This window comes from Schistocerca gregaria, unplaced genomic scaffold (assembly GCF_023897955.1).
Source record: "Schistocerca gregaria isolate iqSchGreg1 unplaced genomic scaffold, iqSchGreg1.2 ptg000404l, whole genome shotgun sequence".
Classification (NCBI taxonomy): domain Eukaryota; kingdom Metazoa; phylum Arthropoda; class Insecta; order Orthoptera; family Acrididae; genus Schistocerca; species Schistocerca gregaria.
The window spans coordinates 46,533-57,243 of record NW_026061841.1 but is presented as its reverse complement, the minus strand read 5'-3'; the positions used below and the strand labels follow the sequence as shown (position 1 = coordinate 57,243).

Genomic DNA, 10,711 nt, shown 5'->3' with positions numbered 1-10,711 from the left:
GCTATTCTAGAGACCTACGGTACACCGCTGCAAGAAGGGGGGCAAGTTCCTTCGCGTACACTGTGTAAAACCGAACTGGTATCCCATCAGGACCAGCGGCCTTTCCTCTTTTGAGCGGTTTTAATTGTTTCTCTATTCCTCTGTCGTCTATTTCGATATCTACCATTTTGTCAACTATGCGACTTCAAGAGAAGGAAGCACAGTGCAGTCTTCCTCTGTGAAACAGCTTTGGAAGAAGACATTTAGTATTTGGCCTTTAGTCTGTCATCCTCTGTTTCAGTACCATTTTGGCCACAGAGTGTCTGGACATTTTGTTTTGATCCACCTACCGCTTTGACATAGGACCAAAATTTCTTACGATTTTCTGCCAATTCAGTACATAGAACTTTACTTTCGAATTCACTGAAAGCCTCTCGCATAGCCCTCCTCACACTACATTTCGCTTCGCGTAATTTTTGTTTGTCTGCAAGGCTTTGTCTATGTTTATGTTTGCTGTGAAGTTCCCTTTGCTTCCGCAGCAGTTTTCTAACTCGGTTGTTGTACCACGGTGGCTCTTTTCCATTTCTTACGATCTTGCTTGGCACATACTCATCTAACGCATATTGTACGATGGTTTTGAACTTTGTCCACTGATCCTCAACACTATCTGTACTTGAGACAAAACTTTTGTGTTGAGCCGTCAGGTACTCTGTAATCTGCTTTTCGTCACTTTTGCTAAACAGAAAAATCTTATTACCTTTTTTAATATTTCTATTTACGGCTGAAATCGTCGTTGCAGTAACCGCTTTATGATCGCTGATTCCCTGTTCTGCATTAACTGATTCAAATAGTTCGGGTCTGTTTGTCACGAGAACGTCTAATATATTATCGCCACGAGTCGGTTCTCTGTTTAACTGCTCAAGGTAGTTTTCAGATAAAGCACTTAAAAATATTTCACTAGATTCTTTGTCCCTGCCACCCGTTATGAACGTTTGAGTCTCCCAGTCTATATCCAGCAAATTAAGATCTCCACCCAGAACTATAACTTGGTGGGGAAATCTACTCGAAATATTTTCCAAATTATTCTTCTGGTGCTGAGCCACAACAGCTGCTGAGCCTGAGGGCCTATAGAGACATCCAATTACCATGTCTGAGCCTGCTTTAACCGTGACATTCACCCAAATCATTTCACAATTAGAATCTCCGTCAATTTCCTTCGATACTATTGCACTTCTTATCGCTATAAACACGCCTCCCCCTTTACTGTCCAGCCTTTCTCTGCGATATACATTCTAATCGGAGTTTAGGATTTCATTACTGTTTACATGTGGTTTCAGCCAACTTTCTGTCCCTAGTACTATATGGGCGTTGTGACCGTTTATTAATGAGAGCAGTTCTGGGACCTTTCTATAGACGCTCCTGCAGTTTACTATTAGCACATTAATATTGTTATTCCCTGTCGCATTTTGCCTACTCCTGCCTTGCCGCGTCTCAGGAGGCGTCTTGTCGGGCCTAGGGAGGGAATTCTCTAACCTAATAAAAAGCCCATGTGCACTCCACACGTACTCCGCTACCCTCGTAGCCGCTTCCGGCGTGTAGTGCACGGCTGACCTATTCAGGGGGACCATACATTTCTCCACCCCATTGCGGAGGTCGAGAAATTTGCACCCCAGCTCTCCGAAGAATCGTCTGAGCCTCTGGTTTAAGCCTTCCACTCGGATCCAAACCAGAGGACCGCGATCGGTTCTGGGAACGATACTACAAATAGTTAGCTCTGATTCCACCCCGCAAGCGAGGCTTTCCGCCTTCACCAACTCCGCCAACCGCCTGTACGAACTGAGGATGACCTCTGAACCCAGACGGCAGGAGTCATTGGTGCCGACATCAGCAACAATTTGCAGTCGGGTGCACCCAGTGCTCTCTATCGCCGCCGGTAGGGCCCCCTCCACATCTCGGATGAGACCCCCCGGCAAGCACACAGAGTGAACACTGGCCTTCTTCCCCGACCTTTCCGCTATTTCCCTAAGGGGCTCCATCACCAGCCTAACGTTGGAGCTCCCAATAACTAATAAACCCCTCCCCCCGTGTGCCTGCTCGGACCTTGCTGAAGGAGCAGCCACATGTCCATTCACAGGCAGAGCGGGCGATGCCACACGGCCAGCCTCCACATTGACCCTCCGCCTCGTGCGCCGCGAACGCCGCTGAACCCGCCACTCCCCTTGGGGAGAGGGTGGCCAGCCGCGCCCGGTACCCGCGAAGATGTCTCGACAGCAGGGACAGTGGGTGAAGCATCTAACACCTGGGTTGCACCATGCGACGCACTAGACTCCCCACTGCCGCTACACTCCGAGGCAGCAAAAGCAAAAACACACGGAAGAAGAAGTGACAAGTAAGAAAAATACAGTTAATACTTAAATTAAGGTAGCTCGCTGCACAGCAGACGTGAAGCAGACGGCGGTTAGGGCGACACATGAACTTACAACATAAAAGTAATAACAGATAAAAATACATGTTCATGAACCTGAGAGAAAATCAGTCCATAAGTTTAAGCAAACGCTATCAGCAGTACAATGAGAATCAGCTTAATTTTTCAATTAACTCCTCGACAGAATAGAAGGAGTGACCCATGAGGAAACACTCCAGTTTCGATTTGAAAGCGCGTGGATTACTGCTAAGATTTTTGAATTCGAGTGGCAGCTTATTGAAAATGGATGCAGCAGTATACTGCACACATTTTTGCACAAGAGTTAAGGAAGTCCGATCCAAATGGAGGTTTGATTTCTCCCGAGTATTAACCGAGTGAAAGCTGCTTATTGTTGGAAATAAACTAATATTGGTAACAAGAAACGACAATAAGGAATATACATATTGAGAGGCCAATGTCAAAATACCCAGACTCCCTGAACAGAGGTCGACAAGAGGTTCGTGAACTCACACCACTTTTTGCCCGAACCTCTCGTTTCTGAGCCAAAAATATCCTTCTAGAAGGGGAAGAGTTACCCAAAAACATAATACCATACGACATAAGTGAATGGAAATAAGCAAAGTAGACTAATTTACTTGGCGAAGTATCACTCACTTTCGGTACCGTTCGAATAGTGAAAATGGCAGTATTATGTCTTTGAACAAGATCCTGAACGTGGGCTTTCCACAACACCTTACTATTTATTTGAACACCTAGGAATTTGAACCGTTCAGTTTCACTAATCATATGCCTATGCTGTGATATTAAAACGTCAGGTTTTGTTGAATTGTGTGTTAGAAACTGTAAAAACTGAATCTTACTGTGATTTAACGTTAGTTTATTTTCTACAAGCCATGGACTGAGGTCATGTACTGCACTACTTGAAACGGAGTCAGTGTTGCACACAACATCCTTTACTACCAAGCTAGTGTCATCAGCAAACAAAAATATTTTAGAGTTACCCGTAATACTTGAGGGCATATCATTTATATAAATAAGGAACTATAGCGGCCCCAACACTGATCCCTGAGGAACCCCCTCCCCCTTGACAGTACACCACTCAGATCCCCCATCACACTGTATTACGTTCCCCCATTCCTGTAGATCGTTCCCTAATGCTCTTCCTGAAACACTGTACAACTTCTGATTCTGTCAGTTCTTTCAGGTCCCATCTCCTTAAATTCCCACCTTTTTCCAGTTTCTTCAGTTTTAATCTACAGTTCATAATCAATATATTGTGATCAGAGTTCACATTTGCCCCTGGAAATGTCATACAATTTAAAATATGGTTCCTAAATCTCTGTCTTACCATTATATAATCTATATGAAATATTGCAGTATCTCCAGGTCTCTTCCACGTATACAACCTTCTTTCATGATTTTTGAACCAAGTGTTAGTTATGCTCTGGGCAAAAGCCTACCAGGCGGCTTCCTCTTTAATTTTTTACCCCCATTCCATATTCACCTACTACGTTTCCTTTTCTTCCATTTCCTACTGTCGAATTCCAGTCACCCATTAATATTAAATTTTCATCTCCCATCACTATCTGAATGATTTCTTTTATCTCATCACACATTCCATCAATTTCTTCATCATCTGAGGACTACTTTTACGACTTTGGTAGGCGTGGGATTCGTGGCTATCTTGGCCACAACAATGCGTTCACTATGCTGTATGTAGTAGCTTACCCGCATTCCTATTTTTATTAATTATTAGACCTACTCATGCATTAGCTTCATATTAGCCTTCCTAATACTTAAATCTATATCAGATGTTAACAATGACGCCGGTGGATGGACTATCACGAAATTACTGACCGTCGAGAATGTCACAAATATAACCGACAAGCTAATGGGCCCTTCACAGGAAAAGGTTTTTTGCCAGAAAACGGGGAAAACTGCAACCCAGCAAATGAGTAAAAAAGTGTATATTCACTAACAAAAAAAATAGTGTATGCACACAACTTACACAACAATAGTCTGGGATTACTCTATTACGTAATACAGTTTTTGTGATTGTATCTTGCAGCTTTAGTTATTTTTAATTAAAAGAGGCTTTAAAAGGACAGAAAGAACCTGTTGGACTACGCTAGAGATCGTTCTGTTAGCACAGTCTTTACTTTGTAATCACTTTCGTTGACTTCGGCAACTCTCAACAGAAATCTCCAACCTAACCGAGACAATGTGCTACGATACAGCCGAGATCATGACAAGAGAATGGGCTACATCACACTCGAAGTAAATGTATATAGGTAAGGATCCCCATGACCTGTATACGTCTGTTATAAAAAATCTCCAAGCCACTCTCCTCAAATAGACCGCAATCTTCTCTTGACCTTCAACTGTTACTATTTCAGAATTGAAAACCAGATTCAAAGAAAATTTGGCTACAAGGCACAAAACTAGAAAAATAAAAATAATAAAAGTGAGGACGTGAAACATGTTAGCAATAACCATAAACAGGAGATTTTACAGAAAATAAAATTGAGAAAGGAAATTATTAATATTATCGACCGTTTAGGAACTCTAGGCTACGAAAGGGATGAAAACACATATCGAATAAGTGGTGGAAGAGTTAGTGTGTTTTAAGATTAAATCCAAACAAGAATTAGAGAAAAACATATCGACGCAAGGCCTCTATTACGAAAAATTGCTAAATCTCGAGACAAATTGTGTCCTTCTGTATTTGATGAAATGTTTTGGCCCCTAGTACGGATGAAACAGTATCTGCAATATCAACAGGAACTTCGGACATGTGTTTCATATTTCATCCAAGCCTGCAGTCTATAAATATTTAAACAAAATACTATAACAAAATACCACTACAGGGGAATTACTTACGGAGTAGTTCTTGGTAAAGAAACACAGGACACAATTACGTATGTGGGCTTAATACGAACTACAACTGTGTTTATAAATCGCTATAGTTGCCTTGGACTAACGACGAGCGAATATCAATATAACCTGTACGCTTTTCAAAGCTGTTATCCATGAAAAAGCTAAACCACGTATCGCGAACAAAATACTATTTAACACCGAAACAATGATATTAGCTGACAATGGGCACAGACTTTAGTCAATGGGCACTGTTGAAAATTTGTGCCAGACCAGGATTAGCACCCGAGTCCCCTGGTTACTAGGGAGAGGCAATGATCACTGTGTCCGAATTACGCAGTGGTCAACAGAATATCACGAACTGCCCGAGCATGCCGTTCGTTAGATCCAAATTCTCAATTTCTCCATAGACTGCTAATGCACTGCTCCTTGAACATAATCCTCCTCCCTTTAATTATACAGTACATGGCCAAAAAAACAGACACCGAATATATGCAAACTTGGCCTTACGAACATTGCAGACGTCGTCTATGTAACGCACGTCAAACTTCAAAGAATTTACCAATTCGTTGCATTGTTTACTATAGACCACAAATCAAGTAACGTAAAAAAAGCACTGCGTCTATTGAGATCATGATTCAGAGTTTAAAAAAAAAACTAATAAGTCGCCTACATATTACAGTTGCTGCCAAAAGAGGAGAACCATTATTTTCCCACAAAAGGAAATATAGTTAAAATGACGCTTCTATTTCGGTTAGTTTATGCGGTTACTAAAATTTGCCGTGAAAGTTACATAGTGGACTCTACCCTCCCCCCACCAGAAACGTAGTTATCGTGGCTGTTGTGAGACTTTTGTACACAGTTAGAGAAAGTGTGTTAAATGTGGCGCGGACGGAAACACTAGGCTACGCTACAGGGCAATCTGCTCGCACAACGTTTAGTCGGCATTCATAATCGTTGGCGTAAACAACTCTCAATCAAATTACCACCTTCCAACCTAACTTAGATCTCGGGCTACACTACCAATCGGCCTGTCATCACAACCAAATATTCATTGAGTGGGGGTGGGGGGATTTACTGTATCTCTAGGAAAAACTGTCAGTTTTGTCAGACTCAACAGCAAGATTTACCAATGGTAAACACTTTTTAGACGGCTCGTAATTTTAGAATAGTCCTCTTCGTCTTACTTGGCATAAATTGTTCGCTGGCGTCCCAGCAGCTAGCTCCCTCAGTGTCTGCTTCTGCCATCGCACCACGCCAGTCTGCTGTTGTCCTAGCAGACCGAACGCACCGCACATCCGACACCTTCGGAACCACTCACTGGCCAGTTAGCAACTGAGCGGAACACTGTTTACATCGTGAAAGGAAAACTATGCAAAGATGTACACTTAAATGGCACGACTGAGTAGCACACACACAGTAATATCTGAGGAATGTCCTTCGACACGCGCAGAACGAAAGTCTTCTCGCGAACGTACAGCGTCTCTGAAATAAAATCTAGTGACTATATTCCGGCGTTACGGCCAGGTTCTCATACAAATGAGCAAAAAAGGGTAAATTTGAAATTATTTTTGAGACAATGAAAATACATTCGAATGATCTGTTTGGGAATTACGAGTGACAATACTATGAGCTTAATATTAGATTTTCAATAAAAAATGGCGCCCGTAATTATGATTTGATCAAGGGCTTGCGAGACTGGAGTACGCAGAGTGCGTGCAGTGTGGCACCTCAGATGTTACCTGAATTCAAAAATGGGTAACATCAGTTGATACTACATTATTTCTCTGAACTTGAAAATGGATAACATCAGTCGATAATACATAAAATTAATGGGAGCGCATACCTAACCGCAATGAAACAACCTTAAATTTAACGATACAGTGCTAATTCGAACTTTGAGTTCGATTTTGAGGGGTTTGTTTCACTCCTTATGCCTACACAAAAATTAGTTAATATTAACAAATGTCATATTATAGCTATAAGTTCCTAAGAAAAGTGTTTACTTTTAGGGGTCAGAGGTAGAAGTTAAGAGATCGAACCACTTTTAATTTATGCTGCATGCCGTTCTGAGAAAATCGTTACTCGAAAAAAAAAGTGTTCAAAGTTTAGGGAAAACATTTAGTTATATTATTACTTCGATTTGCATGAACTGAGTGTTACACATATATTCTTAATGTCGCTGAAAACGAATCTGAAGTCAGATTTTCAATATTCAAAACAGCTAATCCAATACGGAGGGCAAACGATTATGTTTTGACCAATTTTTACCAAAAATGTATTTTCGTTATTTACGTTTAGTCTGCAATTCAAGGAGTATTTATCAGCCCTTCCTCTACCTCTGATTGTTCCTAGACAGCAACTTCCTGTTCTTCTTGGCAGGAAAAGCCGATCTGTCTAAGCTGGATATGCAGCACTCGGCAGCCTGCACTTGATATTCGTCCGTATTTTCGGTGAGTATGTTTGCATGCATTCTGCAGTATGAATCATTTTGAGCACGTGCGACACGGGACGAGTTATCATCTACATCTATATGGATACCCTGCAAAACACATTTAATTGCCTGGCAAAGGGTTCATCGAATCACCTACACAACTGATAATTAATTGAAACCCTCAGCTGCCGACAGGTGTTGTTGATATACTTCGATGGGGACAGCTGAAAAGTGTGCCGCTACTGGGACTCGAACCCAGGATCTCCTGCTTACAAGGCAGACGCTCAATCCATCTGAGCTATCGAGGGCACAAATGAACAGCACGACTGCAGGAATTTATCCCTCGCACGCTTCCCGTGAGACTCACACCCTGAACCGCCCACAATCCGATTACGTAATGTACTTAATAGGTACTTGTCCATCCACTCATTACTGGCTCACACTAAGGTGACGATTCCCGTAAGATTTCCGGTAGCCTGTGCGCATTCGCACAGACGAAGGTCAATGGCTGGGTGACGTTTAACCATAGATATGAAGATAGTAACTGTTCTAGAAAGAACAGGCGCCACTGACGACCGTGCAGCTCTTCTAGAATACATGATAGACCGGCCGATGTGGCCGAGCGGTTGTAGGCACTTCAGTCGGGAGCCACGCGACCGCTACGGTCGCAGGTTCAAATCCTGCCTCGAGCATGGATGTGTGTGATGTCCTTAATTTAGTTACGTTTAAGTCGTTCTAAGTTCTAGGAAACTGATGACCTCAGATGTTAAGTCCCAAAGTGCTCAGAGCCATTTGAACCATCAGTCCGTATGTTTGCACACTACTTACAGTAACTTATGCTAAGGACAACACACACACAACCATGCCCGAGGGAGGACTCGAACCTCCAACGGGGGGAGCCGCGCGAACCGTGACAAGGCGTTGGACACATGGCGGGTACCCCGCGCGGCTCATGGCAGCCGTGACACTGCTTCAAACAATGGACTGTAGAAACTTTTGTAAAGCACGGATTAAAAAAAAAAAAAAAACCTTTCCGTTCCAGGAGTCTAGACAAGTACACCTTTAAAAAATGCAACTACAAAGAAATTGAATTTTCGAACGGGGCAGGGCTTAAAACTTTGAAGAGTTAAATTTTAATGGCCGTTCTCTTGTATGCAAATAGTTTCACAGTAGAAATTTCTCTAGTTTTATTTATTTATTTATTTTTTGCTGTAGGTAAAGAAGGATAGGATTCTGAGAAGGGGGAAGGGGGGGGGAGGAATCTCGCCTCTCCCACCTTGGAATTCTCAGTACAGAATTTTTATTCATTACGAGATTCTCAGCCACTTGCAGAAGTGATTTCGCGTGATTCTGCAAAACTTTTCCTTTAGCCAATCGTAGCAACTATAGGATTCCGTTCCTGCTGCATGACATGTCTCGGAACTTAAACTGACCAACTTATTTGCATAAAGAGCTAGCTTATCATCCGCTTCTTTACTTACTTAGACCGTTCATTGTCTGCAAAGCATTTTTTCTTTAATCGTTTTTTTTATGTCTTTTATAAACTGCAACACTTTCTAAACTTTTCTAAACTTAACGCCGTTGAAGCATGGTCTTTTGCTGAATGACCAAAAAGCAATGCTGACAGCTGGGGTCCAAGGTTTTTGTTAATCAAGCCGTTTGTATTCTTGTTTGTATAACGCATATTTCTTTATATCTAATTGAGAAGTGAAATACCGGTTTTCGTAGATGCAGATTTAAAATATTTTAATATAACGCAATAAATATTTCATTAAAATTTTCATCCCCTTATGCTCGAAGTTAAAAACCAGTGAAACACGTAGTTTTTAAAAATTGTAACAGATTAGCCGAATACGAATTGTCAGATATGCTTTCATAATGCTTTCATAATGAACCATTTTCAGAAACGTGGAGCCGGATCTGGGGGTGAATTTCCTTCTCTCCGAGACACCCGGCTTCGTCTTCGACTTAGCCGGCAAACAGGCCGAGGACGCCGGGTGGGGACCGAATATGCAGCAGTTTGTGGATGGCGACGTCGTCACTGGCTGTTGCCTTCGTGCGGGCCTCTTGTGTAAAGGGGGAGCCAACCGTGGCCAAGTGAAGGTCTGTATTCCACAGGAACGAGTTAGCATGGCACTCAGATATTTCCACGAGTCGGCGGACGGGGGTCATTTGGGGTTCTTCAAGACCTTGAACCGAGTTCAGGAATACATGTTTTGGCCCAACCTATATCGCGATGGCAGGCGATTTGTTGGCAACTGTGTCCAGTGTAAGCGTGGTAAGCCCGATGTTGGGCTGCACAGAGAACTACTACAGTCGCTTAGGGAGCAGTGTCCTCTGGACCGCGACTCAAAGATCGAAACAACGATCGACGGAAACTGGCGCCAGAAACGCACCAGCTCACTCTATTTCATCCCCTTAGAGGTTGAACTTCCAAAAACACGAAAATACGTATTTTCCTATTTGTAACCTTGAAGTCAAATACCAATTTTCGTAGATGTAGCCTTAAAAATACTTCCATACTTCTTCCATAATTTTTTATCTCAAAATAAAATGTTCATCCACTATTTCACCTCATAGAGGTTAAATTCCCAATAATACTGGAATACATATTTCTTTATTTCTGACCTAGAAACCAGATACAAGTTTTCGTCTGCCAAGCTTCAAAATTACCTTAATAGCTACATGTTTCAAAAATCCTTTCATTTCCTGTGTATCCCCCTTAGGTGGAATTTCGAAATATGCAGCATAAGCGGTATAAGATCAACAACCTTTCCAAATCTCAAGGTTTATTTTCCTTGGCGGTCTGGACTGTGTGAATTTCATAGTAATGGCCTCCACACACACACACACACACACACACACACACACACACACACACACACACACACACCACTAACAATGCCACCACCACCTCCTGGGGAAATTTCTGCAGACGCCCTTGTTCCACTGCAGTCATATTTTGCCGACGACCTACATTTAGCAGCGTGGGAGTGATA

General features: G+C 42.3%; 1 non-coding gene across 1 annotated transcript; it reads right to left on the bottom strand.

Moving 5' to 3' along the window:
• Positions 1-7,946: 7,946 nt before the first annotated feature.
• Positions 7,947-8,021, bottom strand: Trnat-ugu (transfer RNA threonine (anticodon UGU)). The gene has a single exon. It is a non-coding gene; the product is annotated as a tRNA-Thr (tRNA).
• Between the last annotated feature and the right edge of the window lie 2,690 nt (positions 8,022-10,711).